This window comes from Podarcis erhardii, assembly GCF_964252035.2.
Source record: "Podarcis erhardii genome assembly, chromosome: 2".
Taxonomy (NCBI): Eukaryota; Metazoa; Chordata; class Lepidosauria; order Squamata; family Lacertidae; genus Podarcis; species Podarcis erhardii.
The window spans coordinates 23,690,878-23,709,632 of record NC_138498.1 but is presented as its reverse complement, the minus strand read 5'-3'; the positions used below and the strand labels follow the sequence as shown (position 1 = coordinate 23,709,632).

At 42.9% G+C, this 18,755-nt stretch overlaps 1 protein-coding gene across 3 annotated transcripts in view; it reads right to left on the bottom strand.

Moving 5' to 3' along the window:
• Nucleotides 1-14,309, bottom strand: part of HELZ (helicase with zinc finger) — a 122,547-nt gene extending 108,238 nt beyond the window's left edge. For 2 of the 3 annotated variants that reach the window (XM_081849491.1, XM_081849493.1), the window contains exons 1-2: nucleotides 14,216-14,281; nucleotides 10,934-11,097 (exon numbers count right to left, since the gene is read on the bottom strand). The gene's annotated coding sequence lies outside the window, so the exon portion shown is untranslated. Of the gene's footprint in view, nucleotides 1-10,933; nucleotides 11,098-14,215 lie in introns of all 3 variants that reach the window. The other variant, XM_081849492.1, reaches the window with a different exon arrangement.
• Between the last annotated feature and the right edge of the window lie 4,446 nt (nucleotides 14,310-18,755).

Sequence of the window (18,755 nt, the reverse complement as noted above, 5' to 3'; positions counted from 1 at the left end):
TGCTGTGGTCTAAACCATTCAGCCTCTTGGGCTTGCTGATCAGAAGGTCAGCGGTTCAAATCCGCATGACAGTGGTGAGCTCCCGTTGCTCTGTCCCAGCTCCTGCCAACCTAGCAGTCTGAAAGCACACGTGCAAGTAGATAAAACAGGTACCGCTGCAGCAGGAAGGTAAACGGCGTTTCCGTGCACTCTGGCACTCATCACAGTGTCCCGTACCAGAAGCAGTCTAGTCATGCTGGCCACATGACCCAGAAAGCTGTCTGTGGACAAACACTGGTTCCACTGGCCTGAAAAGCGAGATGAGTGCCGCACCCCATAGTCACCTTTGACTGGACTTAATGGTCCAGGGGCCCTTTACCTTTTAGCTTACTTCTTGTACATAATTTGGAAAGAGATAGGTAAGGCCAATTAGCAACCCTACTCTAGCCTTAGAGCACTTGCTGAATTTTTTTCAAGCATTGTCATACTTTTGCTGGAAACTGGCATGGTGACATAGCAAGCACCCACAAGCTTAGTGTTGTCATAGTTCAAATGTAGCCAATATGCTGCCCTCCAGATGTCACTGACTACGACTACCATCATTTCTGACCATTAGCCATGCTGTCTGGGGCTCATGGGAGGTGAAGTCCAACAACATCTGGGTGGCACAATGGCTACCCCTGCCTACTTATTCAAGTTCTGACTTATTTTGTAATGCAACTCATTGCCCAATGAATAGATCAGTAATTTGGTTTCATAGCTTACTTTTTTCCAACGAAGTTTCTAGTCTCTGTCATTTGAGAGATATTAGGCAAAATATTCTTCCGAATTGCTCAGCAAGAAGAAAACCTTGCTCCCTCCTGCCATCATCCTCGCCAACTGGTGAACGTCACAGCAACATATCTTGCTTTATATTTACCTCTGTTGAACACACTGATCAATGAAGAAGATATAAGCAGGATTTCAATTGACCTCCTTATCAATAATAGCAGATTGGCAAGGGTTTTAATTGGATTCAATACAGAACAGCACAGTGTGAACAGCTTTTCCCCAGATTGATCTTCAAAAAGAGAAAGTCCTCGGTGTAACATAGTGGCACGTACAGAAGAGCTATTCCCTTTATTACTGTTTCACATAGTGCAATAGAAAATGAGAGGAATGTTTCGGGAGGCTTGGCTCCTTTAAATATAAATCAGAACAACTGGTATGGGACTATTCCTTTAATAGAACCCAGTTGCAAAGACCCATTTTGCCAAGTCTCCCTAACATGCTATACACCCCCAAATACACTGAACGAGTGGGGAAGCTATGATCCTACAACTGTTGTTGAAATACAACTCCCCTCAACCCTGACCATACGTCAAGCTGGTTGGGGCTAGTGGAAACTGCATTCCAACAATATCTGACAACAGGTTTCCCCCATCCTTGCTCTAAAGTGAGAATCGGGGCCATAACTACAGTGGAATGATGGCTGCAATCACACGCGCACACAGGTGTCTGTGGGGCACAGCAAGGGCTAAGACAACTCATCCAAGTAAGCCAACAACAGAATTGTGTATGAGTGGGGGGGATGCAAAGGGATGGAGGCGAGTAAGTACCGGTATGTTTCAGTCAGCACTGTATCACTTAAATGAATTACATCCACCTGAGGACTCCCAACTATAACAGTCAACTTTGCTGAACATGAACTACTCATAACTGTCAGAGCATAAAACAGATCAACTGGCACCCTGAAATCCTCATTCCTAGCATCACATTAAAATCACTCTAAGAAAATCCTTTAGAAACCAATATGTAGATTTTTGTGCATGCATAGAACTCTTGGAACCGAACCCCCGCATAAGATGTGATCATACCGTCCTAAAAGCCAGCGGCCATGAAACAGAGACAGTTAAGTGGTGAAGTGTATGCAGGATTATAGAAGTATGTTGTTCACAAGGACTAATTCTTATTCGCGTGCTAGCAGCTTGCTAATCCCTTCCCCCACTAAAAGTAGAGTGCAAACAATTAAACACACCCACAAATCGAGCCCACATTAGAAGCATCTCTCATCTTTTATTTATTTTCTACAGTTTCTGGGTTGAAGGCGTAATTAACTTCTAATGTTATAAAAATAATTCAATTTTCATTGCAAGCAAACTTGCAGAAACGTTTTAAGTCAAGCAGCTTGGAAATACTATAAAAATTCAATACTACAGCTTTGGGTTTGTAAATGTTGCATAAAGGAGGGGAGCAACACTTTGCTGTTTAGCTTAAATCCCTCATCAAGCATTCCAGATTCAAAGTCTAGAAACATACTTACAAAACATATTTCATAATGAAGACATTTACTGCCCCCCCCCAAAAAAAAATTCTTAGAGGATTATTACTCTTGCATTTAAATCCCAAACTTTAGAAAGTATTGTGGGAGGGAATCCCACTAACTCAAAATGGAATCAAAATCCAGTTTTGAAAAGGAGCACCCAGCACAGTGATTTTGATTCTACCTTCAGAAAACCCTTTCCTCATTAGCTTTTCTCCCGAGGAATCCCTATTATTAGAGGATTTTGAGGCATATCATAGTGTGCAGTGTTCATTATGGTACATAGCAGGCCTGCTGGTCCTTGCTTCTGTCCTGCGTGAACACGGAATATGCCCCTACAGCTGCATAGTAATGCTGAGCAAGTTGTGTCTCTGGAAGTATTGACCTTCATTACTTTTCCCCTGATAAGCTGCCAAGGGATTTCAGACCTCCCTAGACTACACTTTAAAAACCATTGCCCTATCAGAACGCATACAAAACATGTCTCTATCAACATATTAACACTACTGATTCATCTGGGTAGTACTTATGAAATTACCTGTAACTGTAACTTATATAGATAAGCTGGTTTCTTCTGAGGTTTCTTTTTATATCAGTAAGATGGAGAATACCTATTTATTATGTCAGATTTTATCAACTACCTCTACCAGGCATGTCCAAAGTCCGTTTCGGGGGCCTAATGCAGCCCACCGGTCGGTTTAATCCAGCCCCTGTGGCAGTTTATTTCCTGGGGTAAAATCCTAAAAAAACCTCAACTACTTCAATCCTTAAAAAAAAGGTAAGCAACTTTGGTTGGCTCTTTGGTCGGCCCTCACGGCCCTTCACTTCATCAGATCTGGCCCTCTTTGGGAAAAGTTTGGACACCACTGCGTCTAAACGAACCCCACTGAATCATCAGAACACTTTTCCAGTTACATGTGTTTAAACCTAAACATGGTCAGCTGGACAGTTCTTCAAAATGTTGTAGACTATTAGAGAAAATATGGTTGGAGATTTGAAATAGAGTTTTGCACCAAAGGGACATATCTCCATGATAGCATTACAAGTCTGAATTTTTACAATATAGTATGGGGCAAATATAGCATCCAGCACAGAGCTAGACTTTTACTCCCAAAACAGGCGTTCTCAAACAGTGGCATACTGCTCACAGCTAGTCTAGTTTGCGTATACTTTAACAAATTTACTTCTACATTATGCCCATTCTATATGAAGCCAATTTGAAAAGTTTCCAAGTTGAAACTCTCCTTCTTCTGTATTTAGTGAAGCTGTATTACACAATCCAACTAGCAGTGCTTTGTCTGACAAATTGATCAGTGACACAACACAAGTACAAACCTAGCAACACCTATCTGTTACTTACCAAAGCTTCCTGTTTACTTCCCACAGCCACCAATACATCAGTGTGCACTAGGAACTGGAAAGGAATTCAGCATATCCCTCTAATATTTTGTTGTGGACCCAGATGCCACCTGAAAATGCACAGCAGTATGTTTCCTCTGAAGCTGGGTAGGAACAGAAGTACAGTGGTACCTTGGGATGTGAACGGGATCTGTTCCGGAGCCCCACTTGCATCCTGAAGCAAACGCAACCCACATCTGCGTGTGCGTGGGTCGCGATTCACTGCTTGAGCATCTGCGCATGCATGAGCGGCGAAACCTGGAAGTAACGTGCTCCGTTATTTCCGGGTCTCCACGGAGCACAACCCGAAAACGCTCAACCTGAAGCATATTTAACCCGAGGTATGACTGTATAACTGTCCACTGTCTCTGAAATCTTCATAACCCTTGTATTGCTGAACTAACAGTTCAATGGAAAAGTAATTTTCCAATGAACAAACATTTCTATATTCAGTTAAGATAGCAGCTAATAAGTACAAAACAAATATACTCATCTTCTGCAGCAACCAGTTTTCTTTTAATATAGGGGTTCTCAAAGGGTGTGACACACCACATTGGTGTGGCTGAAGAGGATGGCAAGTGTGGCAGGAAGATTCAAGGACAATCAAAGAAAGATTTTAACATTTCAGTGTTGTGTAGTATAGTAGTATGGATAGACATATTTTCAAAATGAGAGAAAGAGCAAGCAATACAGAGGACAATTCTAGCTGTGATTCAGAATCACCACTCAAACAGGGAGCTGAAGAAGACTCGTTTAATTGGACACCAGTAGCAGGCCAAAGCAAATCTCCAAAAAAGAAAGTTTGTCAACAATATGTGGATAGCTATCTTGTTTGTATCCTTTGCTCCCACACAGGCTACACATGTCCTGCTCAGAGTAGGCTAAATGAAATTAATGAACGTGACTAAGTTAGAACCATTAATTTCAACAGGTGTGCTCTAAGTAAAACTTAGTTGAATACCACCCATATACGTAACTAGAAATCTGGAGCATGTTCCTCCAAATTAGAGAATATGAAATTTGCTTAATACTTCTGGCAATTTGAACACATACAAGCATGCAGATCAACTATCCTGCTTCCCTTATCCTTTCACTGTTTACCCACTAAATCTCTTGGAAGTATGGTCCCTTTATAAACAGGCAAGATCACGAGACATAGTCCCCAGGCATTGCAAACCCAAAGAATTACACAACATTCAGCTAATTCAGTCTGTTCTGAATACCAGATGTATTTCTGGAGACTGTATCATTAAAAAAATCACAGTAGGACTTGCAAAGCTAACTTAGATCACTTTAAAAGACAGACCTATTTTACGACTCAGCAAAGGACTTCAGTTTTAACACAGCAACGTCTATTCCTTTTGCAGGTAGCGAGACTGACAGATTAACAACCTACCCCCTGCGTGTAACTGTTAATGCTCCCTTGATCTCAAACTTACTCTGACTTTACAATTCTAAATACATTGATTTATATGCAGAGATTCCCATGAATGGAGTTCTGCTTATAGATCTCCCACTGGCAGAAGCAAGCTATGGGATTCGCTCCCACATGAGGCTGGGATGGCCACCAACTTGAACGGCTTTTAAAAAAGGACTGGAAAAATTCATGGAGGATAAGAATATCAATGCCTTCTAGCCTGGGTGTCTATGTTCTGCCTTCCACAGTTACAGACAGTGTGGTTCTCAAGACTAGTTGCTGCAATGAGGAGTGCTTTTGTGTTCGGGTCTTGCTTGCATGCTTCTCATAGGTATCTATTTGGAGACTATGAGAACAGGATCCTGGACTAAATGGACCATTGGCCCAACCCGGCAAACTCTTCTTATATTCTTATGTTACATTCTCTAGGAAAAAATAAAGATTCCATAGCAGAAAGTCAATAAATCGTTGCATGAGCAGACTTTTGCTCATGCAATAGGACTTTACTTTCTTCTCCTCCCCACTACAGCCCCAAATCTGGTCTTAAGAGTTCCCAAATCCTCTGAAGCAGACAGGGGTGTAGCATGGGGGGGAAGCAGCCAGGGCAATTGCCCCGGGTGAATTTTGGGTTGGGTGCATGCTGCTCACACCGCCCTCCAAGTCAGCCCTGCGTGGCTTTGTGAGGCTGGGAAAAAGCACACAGGGAGGGGAGCATGAGAAGGGCCTCAGCCTTGCAAAGGTGAGGCTGGGATCAAAGGGTGCATAACTGTTGTGCCCTTCTCACACGCCTTCCCCCGAGCGGCTTTGCAAGGAGTGCTTCCATGGCGGGGCACAGAGGGTGAACGGAGCCCGCTGCACTAGGCAAGCCCTCACCACCGAAGCGGCAGTCTGGAGCAGCAGGCTTTGTTCGCCCTCTGAGCCCCGCCATGGAAACACTCCTTGCAAAGCCGTTTGGGGAGGGTGCATGAGAAGGGTACATAGCTGTTGTGGCGAGTGTTCCAACAGTGAGGGCTGGCCATGTGCAGCTGGTTCCTTCACCCTCCGCGCCCTGCCCCAGGCTCCATGGGAACATGCTCCACTACTGGGAGCAGATTCTGATGGCATGCACAGGAGCTGCAGGGAAGAGGAAATCCAACTGTATGCACTGAAGTCCATTCTGCTTGTTTGTGGACACTTTTGCATACGACCCACTGATTCACTAAAGCTTCTCCTGCATGGTTTGTTTTTACACGCTGTTCTCTTTTTTTTGTTTGTTTGTTTTAAAGTGCTTTGATTATTTTTAAGTAAAAAAGTTTATGATTTTGGATTCCAAGAAACTTGAGTAGAAGAGAGCTTGCAAAATAAATTTTCAGCTCCCTGCGCTCCTTGAATAAATTATCCAGAGGGTCAGTAGCCCCCTTTGAATAGCATGGGATGCAGTGCAGTGGCTGCTGGGAAAGGACAAAAGTGGTCAGTGGCATCTTCCACAAAGTTCCTTCCACTTGTAGTTCTGAGTATCCATGCCTATATAAATGTAATAATAATAATACTCAGTTGTGTGAATCTTCATCTCAGCAAGCTTCTACAAGTCCAACTTCCCGATGAGGGCAACAGACAAGGTGAATTTCTAATGAATTAGCAGAAATGCGGGCAAGCTTCTTTATTTAAATGCCCCACTGCTGACTTCAAATACTGTAAGTACACACATACTGAAACATGCTAATATATCTGAAAGATGCTGATATGTCTCTGTGTGTAGGCATGATGAAAGGATATGCATATTTCTGTGGCACTCACTTTCTCACACACACACGTAAACAGAGAGAGCATGTGTCATCTTCATTTATCTGTCAACTTTGAGCAATTGTACAGAGTGTGCACAACGTGCCTTCTTCCCCCCCTCAAAATATGAACTAGTCCCTACCAGTAGTTACCTGACATCTGCTTGGCATGGGCTACATAAAGGTAAAGATACAGGGACCCCTGACCGTTAGGTCCAGTCACAGACGACTCTGGGGTTGTGGCGCTCATCTCGCTTTATTGGCCGAGGGAGCCGGCGTACAGCTTCCAGGTCATGTGGCCCGCATGACTAAGCCGCTTCTGGCGAACCAGAGCAGTGCACGGAAACACCATTTACCTTCCTGCTGGAGTGGTACCTATTTGTCTACTTGCACTTTGACGTGCATTGGAACTTGCTTTTTTGTGAAAAGGTTTAAGACAGCAGTAACAATTGGAATCACCAATGGATGAAACAAGGCCTTGTTTTGTGTTTATCACCAGCAAGATACACTGTGAAAGGTGAGTGAGCAATGTGTCATGAAGGGGGGGAAATAGGGAAAGCTATGAACACCATGTGTTTTGTGTATGGAATCCCTGAAGTGGCTGCAATGGCTCAAATGAAGCCAGAACCACAATGAAAATGCAGGGTGCTTTCATTATCACATTTCCAGAATAGCAAAGAAGTGTCAGAGTATATTAGGATGTGACTTTATCGCCATCCACTTTGAGATGCTGAACCTGTTTAATTCCTAGATAGATATGAATAGTATAAATAGTTTGGAATACAAATATAACTGAGCTCAATGCGAAGCCCAATGTAAAGCAGTAGCAGGTCTATTTTAACTCTGTTTGATATGCTGCAATTTTTTTTTAAATGATCAGATGCATGAACCAGTAACATTTGTTTTAAAAATTTAAAACTAAAGATTAATGCCCAAAATACTTCTACCCTTTCTGAGATAACATTGCAAGCTATTTAAAGCATTTAAAAAAAAAAAATCTAGACAAGACTTGGCCAGTCAAGTTCACCACACGTTGGGAGGAATTAAACATCGCACTAAGGTGATCCTTTTCTAAATGCAAGCGTTTCTGCTTGCTCAATGGAACAACCTCTATCTCCTTTCTCAGCATGCTGTTCTAGGAGTTCTCCTGACCCTCCAGACTAAATTTGGGGAAGGCACAGGGGCACGCAAGGTGAGGAGTGATGGGAAATCCTGTTGCCCTAACAGGAGTTCTTGCACTGGCTTCTGCTAGTGCACCAGGTTAGCGGAATCTGGGCTATCAGCCATATTCAAACATTACACAAAGTCATGGTTTAGCACAATGTGAATGAGCAGGAGCACCTATGTGGATGAGCAATAAAGTCTATTTTTTTATTTAAAAAAATAGGCCAAACCATGCTCAGGAATCAAATGTAGATCCTAAGTAAATTGTGAATACCAGTTTACTTTATTGCTCAAAGAGCTTTCTAAGAGTACAACACTGATTTTGACTAGCTGTGCATTTTCTCCTTCCTTTCCTAGCCGCTGAAAGAGAAAATGCAATGGAGGTGCAACTATACACCTACCTTTTCTGGAAGATGGGGACTGTGTTTCCACTAGCATGTGGTGGAGGGTGCAACTACCATGAAGCATGCAGCCATGGCAGTAAAGTATAGGCACTATACCTAGCATAGGCAGAAGACTGCTACATCACACCACATAAGATTTTTTTCATCCCACCGTCCAGCCAAAAAAGGTTTCCGTGCAGGCTTATAAATCACTGCAAACAAGACAATATGAATAGGATTCATACAGAGATGGCTCTAGATACTGAGCCATCTAACCCTAAACGACTTTGGACCAAAATACCTAGCAGAATACCACCCCTAGTCAATCTTTATGACCTCCTGAGAAGTCCCTGTTAGTTATTCCCTGACCAGCAGAATAGGTAAAGGTAAAGGAGCCCTGGACATTTAAGTCCAGTCAAAAGTGACTATGGGTATGGTGCTCATCTCCAGGCCAAGGGAGCCGGCGTTTGTCCACAGTCAGCTTTCCAAGTCATGTGACAAACATGACTAAAATGCTTCTGGTATAACGGAATACCATGACGGAAACCAGAGCACACGGAAACGCCGTTTACCTTCCCATCGCAGGGGTACCTATTTATCTACTTGCACTGGCATGCTTTCAAACTGCTAGTTTGGCAGAAGCTGGGACAGAGGAACAGGAGCTCACCCCGTCACACGGATTCGAACTGCTGACCTTCTGGTCAGCAAGCCCAAGAGGCTCAGTGGTTTAGATCACAGCGCCACCTGCGTCACATAGTGACAAGGTGGAAGACTACCTTCTTGGTTATGTAGCCCCCATTCTCTGGAATGCCCTCCATCACTGTAATATATGATGCAGAGGCAATAATAACCTTCAAACACCTCTTAAACATTTCCATGTTTACACAAGCTTTCATGGACTCTGACTTGTATTTTAATTCTCTGTTCTATGTACTGCTCAGTTTTATCCGTGGTATATAGTTTTGGGTTTTTTCTTTCCAGCTTGTAGGTAGGTTTATTTTAATACAGTGGAACCTTGGTTCTCGAATGGCTTAGTTGACAAACAAATCGGCTCCTGAATGCCGAAAACCCAGAAGTGTTCCAGTTTTCGAACATTTTTCGGAAGCCACTGCGCCTTGGTTTTTGAACATTGTGGGAGTCGAACGGATTATGCTCGAGAACCAAGATTTCACTGTACTATTGTACAGTGGTACCTCAGGTTACATAAGCTTCAGGTTAAATACGCTTCAGGTTACAGACTCCGCTAACCCAGAAATAGTACCTTGGGTTAAGAACTTTGCTTCAGGATGAGAACAGAAATTGTGCTCTGGTGGCACGGCGGCAGCAGGAGGCCCCATTAGCTAAAGTGGTGCTTCAAGTTAAGAACAGTTTCAGGTTAAGAACAGACCTCCAGAACGAATTAAGTACTTAACCCAAGGTACCACTGTATTTTTACTGTGCTTATATAAAGCAGTTAAATATTTTTATTTCATTAAGTGGTTTAAAAATTGCATGAATGAAATAGAGCAAGTGTGATTCACAAGATTATTAACAGAAGATCCAAATAAAGCCTCTGCAACACGTCCTATTTGCCACTGAGCAGCACACCAACTAGCCTATGATTGTGGTATACAAATAGTCAATGTGAATGTGTAGCGATGGTTAAACATAAACTCTAAATGGGAGCACCTGTACAATATTTTGTGTTGTGTTTATAAAAGTGAAGATAACACTTCCCTGTCTTGCAGGGTGAGCAACAACATCTGCGAGGGGTAGGCCCCAAACCAATGGGTTCAAATGACAAAGAAAATTTATTTGTACTAAGCGTTAAAACTTCCTGATGCTGCTAGCTGTTTGACAACAGAACAGACTGCCTCAGAAGATGATGGCTTCTTCATCATTAGATGGACATCCAGCCTCTGTTTAAAAACCCTTATCAGGGATAGGTTTCCTGCATCAGCAGCGGGTTGGACTAGTTGAACTTTGAGGCCGCTTCCAACTCTCTGACTTTGTAATACTTAGTTCAAAAATTAATTCCACCCATTATGCTATACATTAAGTTGTAGAATAGATGTGTATGTAAATAAAAAGAGTTGTCTTGAGCTATATTCAAAAAATGAGACAAGCCTCAAATTGGTGCTTGGTAGAAAAATTGTATTGCAGCAGAGTCAAACCACCGTCTGCCCAAAGGTGATCAGAAATCTTCATCAGGGTAACAAGATAAGATATTATCTTCCTACAAAGATTATTTCCTTACAGTGCAACCCTGTATCTGTTTATTCAGAAGTACAATTGTGTTCAATGAGGCTTACAGCACAATGTTATGAATACCTACTCAGATTCAAGTGCCACTGATTTCAATGAAGTAAGTAAGTTTCGTATTATAGCGTTACTCCCTGTTTAGTATATTGCAGCCTTAGGTACCTTACTCTCAAGGGATTCTTCCATCAGGAAAAAATGTATCTGGTTATTCTCCCCATGGAAGTTTACAAATTGAAATACTTGAGAAAATTTATAGGTTTTACTCTGCCAAATTAAAAAAGGATCCTACCAAACACCAGTTTGAGGCCTGCATCTCTTCTTTTGAGTTCTTTTCCTTTTCATTCATTCTTTCTTGAGCTGCATTCAGGCATCTGCTCTGTTGCTACAAAGCAGCCAAAGGGAGATCTGCCTGATGGTCCTATATCTATGGCACAGATGGGGTACTTTCTTACACTGGAAAAAAGATAATAAAATATTAATAATATTTAGCATTTACGAAGCACTCTTCACAGACATTATCTCAATGAATTCACAAGGGAGATCAGCACCACTATACCCATAACACAGATGGGCATAGTGCTGGGTGGAGCTAATGGGATTGGTGAAGGCTGACCTAGCAAATGCATGGATGATTGTGGGGGCTGTCACCAGAATTTTATGTATGTTATCCATCATCATCATCATCATCATCATCATAAATTATTATTTATACCCCGCCCATCTGGCTGGGTTTCCCCAGCCACTCTGGGCAGCCGCTTCCAACAGAACCCTAAATTATCAACTGCAAGCCACTTTGAGGGCCAGTGAGTGGTGGGAAAGTAGCATATAAATGTTGTTACAGCAGCCATCAACTTCCTCACTCGTTCACCACTATGCATTTGGTGCACTGTGAATATTTTCTATGAGCCTAAACCAGATCCACATGAAAGTTCGCTGCAAATAAGGCGTTGCTTACATAACCAGCTCTGCTAAGATTAAAGTCCTTCAGCCCATAGATTTCATTATACTTAAGTTAGCCGTAGTACAATAATTCTCAAAAGTGGGAGGATTACAAGGAAGATCAGCAACAGAGGGTATCAGCAACAACCATGAAGGCATTATGGCATAACAGCAGAATCAACTACGGGTGGGACCATCACGTGACTCCAAAGACATCAAAGGAATTCCATTAGTAGGCTCCTTAGCTTTAAGTCTGGGAACTGTTGAAACTGTTGTTTGCTGACATAGGTAATTAGTTCTTTTTAGAAAACCTATCTAAGCAAATACAATATAAAAAGTTACAATTTTTTTTCAGTCTTTGCTATATTCTAGCTCTAAAAGTGCTTAACTTTAAAAATAATAATCATTTAACCACTAGAAATTATGTTTACCATTTACAATACAAGATTCTGGACCCTGGGAGAGAGAAAATGTTGCTTGTATGTATCTTACAAAAAAGCCAGCTGCTACACAACCACGTCTCAAAATTTGTAAACTGCTTTGAGGTTTGTTTCTTAATAGTCATGCAGCGAATAAATTTTATGAAATAAATAAGCTGCGCTTTTACTAAATGAATAATCATAGAATAAAATTTACACAAAATAACTGCTATGGTTTTGGGCTTCTCCTCAAATTAAAAGGTTTATTTCCACAAACTACATGGACATTCAAATTCTATACCTTTCTACTCAGATCAGTGAATTCACTTACTTCCTTGAAAGTGTGTGCTGAATTGCACCCTTAATAAAGTGAAGAGCTTCATTCACAGCATTTGTGATCACAGCATATTTGACCCTGCAAATAATGTCACTCTAATATTCAGTCAAAGTTACTTTTAATACTGTACTGAAATGGTAATTCTTACTTTTTAGGATGTTTCTCAGGTGTGGCTTCAGCCAAGTTACTCAGAAAGCCTTTTTTTCCAGTTTGCACTACACTCACAAGCATATTCCCTCCTTGCTTAAACTATTTCACCAACATATCCTTAATTTCAGTCACACATAACTGTAAAGTTGTTTTGAGTTCCAAGCCTGAACAGCATTGTTATTTCTGGTGGCTAAACTATGTAGTAAATCCTGGCAGGCCTTGAGCCCAAAATATAGCTTCCACTGGAAAGAAAATTCCTTTCCATAAGCTATCCCTACTCAGCAAGTTACAATCAAGGTTGTTGTTTTTTAACATTGTATTTCACAAAGCTTAGTTCTTTGGGGCAACATCCTATGTTCATCATACTCAGAGAAGACTCTTTAAAATAACTAACTTAATTTACTTTAAACTCCCTTGATTTCAATGGGCCTATTCCAAGTACAACGAATACTGGCCATCAACTTTTGTGCAAGCAAGTCTAGTTGCAAAGGGGAGGGGTGTTGCAAAAAAAAAAAAAATAAATAAAGTACCCTGCCTTAGTTTAAGGTGTATCAAAATGCTAAAAATTAATAGTATTTGAACCACCACAGAAAAGCAAGCCTCTGTGACATAGAACTTTTTTCCATTTGAAAATCTCACTTGCTTCCATCGACATTTTCACTTAGGAAAGGGTGCAAGGTCACAACTTTCCCTTACTCCCCACGCACGGCCTGCGCTGGCTTGCCACGCCATTACTTTTCCAGGCACCAACCTTTTCCCTGCTTACAAAAGAACCGATTTCCCTGCCATCCCAATCTCCGATTTCACCAATGCCCGTCCCAACCATCTCCGAAACAGCAACCCCTTCAACCTCTCGTGCGTTTGGTTTCTTTTCTTTCTTTATTTTAATCTAGTATTTATTTCCAACTTCGATCATGGAGGGGCGGAGAGTGGGGGGGGCGGGTGTCGATAGGAGGGGAAGCCTCCCGTTCAAATCCTGGAGTCCTTGTCCTCCCTGCTCAGCTCCACAAAGACCCGGGCTGGATCCAGACCCCCCACCCCGCACTTTGGAGCGCCGTCCATTTAAACAGGGAAAAGGGGCGGAGGACGACGTCGCTCGGCAGCGCCCCCTGGCGCCGCGAGGTTATTATATCGCGCATATACCGCGCATATAAGCCGCTTTTTCTTGGCCCGTCTAGTTGAGCCCTTGGGTCCCCGCGAACCTGAAGAGTTGCGTGTGGGGTTTTTTGTGTGTTTTGATTTTTTTTAAACTCCCCCCGCCCTTTAAATAAAAGCTTCCACGTTCGCCGGCCTGAAATGCCCCGCTTTTAACTGTTCGGAAAAGAAAAATATCCGCCAAAACACGCGCCCGCCCGCCAACACGCACCCCACCCATCGGTGTGTGGCTCTGGTTTCCTCAGCTCGAAGGTCCCGCTTCCCCCGGAGCGGCCGGGGCTCGAACCCGCGGCCCGCCTCGCCCCTCCCCCCCCCCGCCCTGAGGCAACCGGGACCCCCGAGGGGGAAACAGCCCCGGAGCTGCTGGGCTCCCGCAGGCCCCTCCGCGCCCCCAGGGCCCTCTCTCTCCCGCCGGCCCCGCTCGGCCTCCGGCCTCCTCGCTCCAGCCCCCCACCCGACCCCGGAGGGCCCCGCCCCGAGCCCCGGGGCCCCGCCGAGCCCCTCGGTCGGCCCACGCCCCCCTCCTCGCCCTTCGCCCTCCCCGAGAGGGAACGGGGAAGTCCCGGCTTACCTGTCATTGCTTTCCTACGCCATCTTGGATCCACTTGTCAACGTCCTCGCAGGGCATTGTGGGGAAGGAGGGAGGGAGGGGGGAAGAGGAGAGGGAGGGAAGGAAGGAAGGAAAGGAAAAAGAGCGGCGGGGGGGGGGAGTTCTCTTCTTCCCTCAGCCCCGTCCTTCCCACCCCCCTCTCTCTCACACACACGCCTCACGGCGGAGAAAAGTTAAGCAAGAAGGGGGAAGGTCGTGCTTCTGCAGAATTGCTTGCTCAGCCATAAGGGGAGGGGGGTGAGGAAGGAGAGAGAGGCATTTGATGGGGGGGCAGGCAAGGTGGTTGGTATTATTATCATTATCATTGTTATCATTGTTATTATTATTATTATTATCATCATCATCATCATCATCATCATCATCAGTGCTTTCCCCCCTAAAAATATGTTTTGGGGAACTTTCATTTTGACTCAAGGAAATCACCATTTTATAGTTCAAATTGGGGAAAATAAATATAGTGGTACCTCAGGTTACATACGCTTCAGGTTACAGACTCCGCTAACCCAGAAACAGTGCTTCAGGTTAAGAACTTTGCTTCAGGATGAGAACACAAATCGTGCTCCGGCGGCAGCAGAAGGCCCCATTAGCTAAAGTGGTACTTCAGGTTAAGAACGGACCTCCGGAATGAATTAAGTACTTAACCCGAGGTACCACTGTACAGGAAATGGGCAAAAGTACGAAGATTCACAAAACATTTAGGGGTAGGCGTACCCCTGCGCCCCCCCCCCAGAAAAAAATACTGACAATCCTGTTTTAATTATTATTATTACTATCATTATCATTATTCTCTTGGTTATATTATTATTATCATTTTTAAATATTTATTATTATCATTATATCATTATATTATTATTATTATTAAAATTTTATTATTACTATCATGATCATTATTTTATTTATTATTCTTATCATTATTACTATTGTTGTTACTAGTGCCATTTTTCTAGAAATAGAGGTGCAGGAACTCACCACAAACACCTCCCTCGTTCTCTTAGAATGGCCATGGTGCCCACCAGAGAGGATTGCTGGAACGGAGTGCCAGAGAGTTCTGGCTGAAATAAAAAGCCCTGATTATCATGATCATAATTTCTATACTGCTTTATACTTTAAAGAAAAAGAATCTCAAAACAGTTTACATGGTACGGTGCAAAGAAAAGTGAAACAAGCAGGAGGAGGGTTGTGCTCGTGCGGGGGTAAAGGTAAAGGTAAAAAAGGTAAAGGACCCCTGGACGGTTAAGTCCACTCAAAGGTGACTATGGGGTTGCAGTGCTCATCTTGCTTTCAGGCTGAGGGAGCCGGCGTTTGTCCACAGACAGCTTTCTGGGTCAGGTGACCAGCGTGACTAAACCGCTTCTGGCGCAACGGGACCCCGTGACGGAAGCCAGAGCTCATGGAACCGCTGCTTAACTTCCCACTATTTATCTACTTGTGCTGGTGTGCTTTCAAACTGCTGGGTTGGCAGGAGCTGGGACAGAGCAATTAGAGCTCACCCCAACTGCTGACCTTCCAATTGGCAAGCCCAAGAGGCTCCGTGGTTTAGACCCCAACACCACACCAACACCACCAACACCATCATCATCATCATCATCATCATCATCATCATTTCTATACCACTTTATATTTTAAAGAAAAAATCTCTAAGTGGTTCACATGGTATGATTCAAATAAGTGGAATTAAAAAGGTAAAGGTAAAGGTACCCCTGACCGTTAGGTCCAATCGCGGACGACTCTGGGGTTGTAGCACTCATCTCGCTTTATTGGCCGAGGGAGCCGGCGTACAGCTTCCGGGTCATATGGCCAGCATGATTAAGCTGCTTCTGGCGAACCAGAGCAGCACACGGAAACGCCGTTTACCTTCCCACCAGAGAGGTACCTATTGATCCACTTGCACTTTGACGTGCTTTCAAACCGCTAGGTTGGTAGCAGCAGGGACCGAGCAACAGCAGCTCACCTAGGCTCTGTGGTTTAGACCACAGCACTACCTAAGTGGTTCACATGAAATGGTGCAAATAAGTGTGGTTAGTTACCCCAAAGCTGGCTGGTTATGTTTGTTTGTTTTGCAGGAGATTCTTTTTATTTTTTTAAAAATGGGGTTTTTGTGAGAAAGAGGGGGCAGAAAACATGAAATGGTTGACTTGTGCCACTCCCATCCCATAAGCAGCATTGTGGAGTAAAAGGCAGTCCACAGTCTCAAGAAAGAACAAATCTTGGTCTGTGGGTCACATACAGTACGTAACTGACAAAAATCAGAAGGTCGTTTCCGTTTTGGCAGCACTTACAAGATTTATTTATTATTTCCAACATTAAATATACTGCTGCGACAATTTGGTCAGCCCTAGTAAAATGCTGTGCTTTGTGCACATAATTAGTTATTCACTGGATTCAACTACGTTGCACAGGAGTAGTTCAAATTCTATATAAAAATTAGCGAAATTTTCCATAAAATGTACAGAATATGATTTGTAGTAGTTATAGCTGATGGTATTTAAAGCAGAGTGATAAAAACCATAGAACTGTAGAGTTGGAAGGGACCACTAGGGTCATCTAGTCCAACCCCCTGCAATGCAGGGAATTTTCACCAACGTGGGGTTCAAACCCACAACCCTTAGATTAAGAATCACATGCTCTACTGAATGAGCCATCCGATTTAACTCACACAAACTAATATCACTACTGTTTTACCGTCTTGGTCACATCAACACCATACATTTAAATCACATGACTTCCCCTAGAGAATCCTGGGAACTTTAGTTCATCAAGGGTGCTGGGAATTATAGCTCTGCAGGAGGTAAAATACAGCTTTGTGGGGAAGGGGAGCCATGTGATTTAGATGCTTTCCCAATAAGCTAAGTTGATTTTTTTCCCTCCCAGTCTGCATCTGGAAATGTTTTTAAATGTTTACCATCCTGGACTCCTTTGGGAGGAAGATAGGGTATAAATTTAATAATTAAACAAATGTGTGGTGTGGATTTGACCTGAAAGAGTTACCCGTAGCCATTCTCCAACTTGCCATGGATGAATAACAATTTCTTGCATATTTTCATATTTTGTAATTACCTCCAAAGTTGACTTCGGGTACAAAATTATGCAGTGGAGAGTGACAACTATCAGGGCGTTTTTAAAGGACATAACTCACTTGGGCTTTACTTCTCAGCTATAATTATATAACCAAGGAAAGGGGGGAGGGGTTGTCCCAACACATTCCATTAAATTTGCTTATTTTCCTTTTGAGTAAATCTTCATAAGATCAGACTGCAGTCTTTCAGAAGTGAAACACAGCATTTTTTTAATTTTATTTTTAAAGGAGGGGAGTTACCTCTGAAACCAGCATAACGTTGAACAATTCAAACACCAGGCATATTTTTAAAGCTACACCAACCTTTGAATAACTACCAGCATATCTAATGGCTGCATTGCTCATTTGGGCAATCATTTGGGCAATCAATGCACAATTACAGTACAACCCTCTATCTGTCCATTCAGAAGTAAGTTACACTGAGTTCAGTCAGGATGGCAGCCTTAATGTGCTACTGAGATAAAGGCAGTTGTTTAAATCATGTGAGCTTGTCACTGACCTGTGCAAAAATGCCATTGGGGTCCATTTCCTAGTCAGTTTCAAAGTAACTGTTTTTGTTCATATACAATTCTGCAATGCAGGCAGGAGTGCAGGTGAACAAAACAATAAAATCAACCACATTGTTGCAAATATACAGTTTACATGCTGTTCACTCTTGTATGTGGCCATATTTCCTCTTTGACCATCATTTGCTACTTTATAACCAACCTTTTGCTACGTTCCTGTTTATTGATCATTATCCTTCTTTTACTTTCCTTCCCTCCCCCCCACACCTCTTATTCCCACCTTTCCTTACGGTCTATGGAGGCAGTAGTCTTTCACCCCTTCTCACGCTTCTGCCTTATGTATCTTCCAGAGGGGTAAATACCACTGTTAGTTTGCAATGCAACACGAAGAACAAAGAACCTCATAGCATCTGAAAGACTAGCACACATATTGTGGCATTTATTCAGGTCTTATCCTCAGTTGCATGCAAATACACATACATCCAGATATATATGCACCTTGGGGGTGTAAGCAACGTGGTCAGAAGGAAATAAAATGCAAAAAGTACACCTAATTCCATTAGAGCTTGAATGCATGCAAAACAAGCATAGTGGAATCTTGCTCTGCTCTTCTCCAGTCCCATTCTCAACTCAGTCTCATACCATTCATTTTTTCCCACCCTGCTATGCAAATCTTATAGTAAAGGTAAAGACTATGCTAATTTCTTTTCCTTTCTATAACCCCCTCTTTCAGTTCTGAACATAGCTGTCAACTTTCAGATTTGAAAATAAGGGATCAGCAGCCTCACCTGTCCCGGGGACAGTCTACGGGATATCTAACAATCCAGGATAGCAGCGGGAAGCAGCGGGAAACAGCACTGGAATAAGGGAATTTCCCGCAAAAAAATTGAAGGTTGACAGCTATGGTTCTGAAAATCCA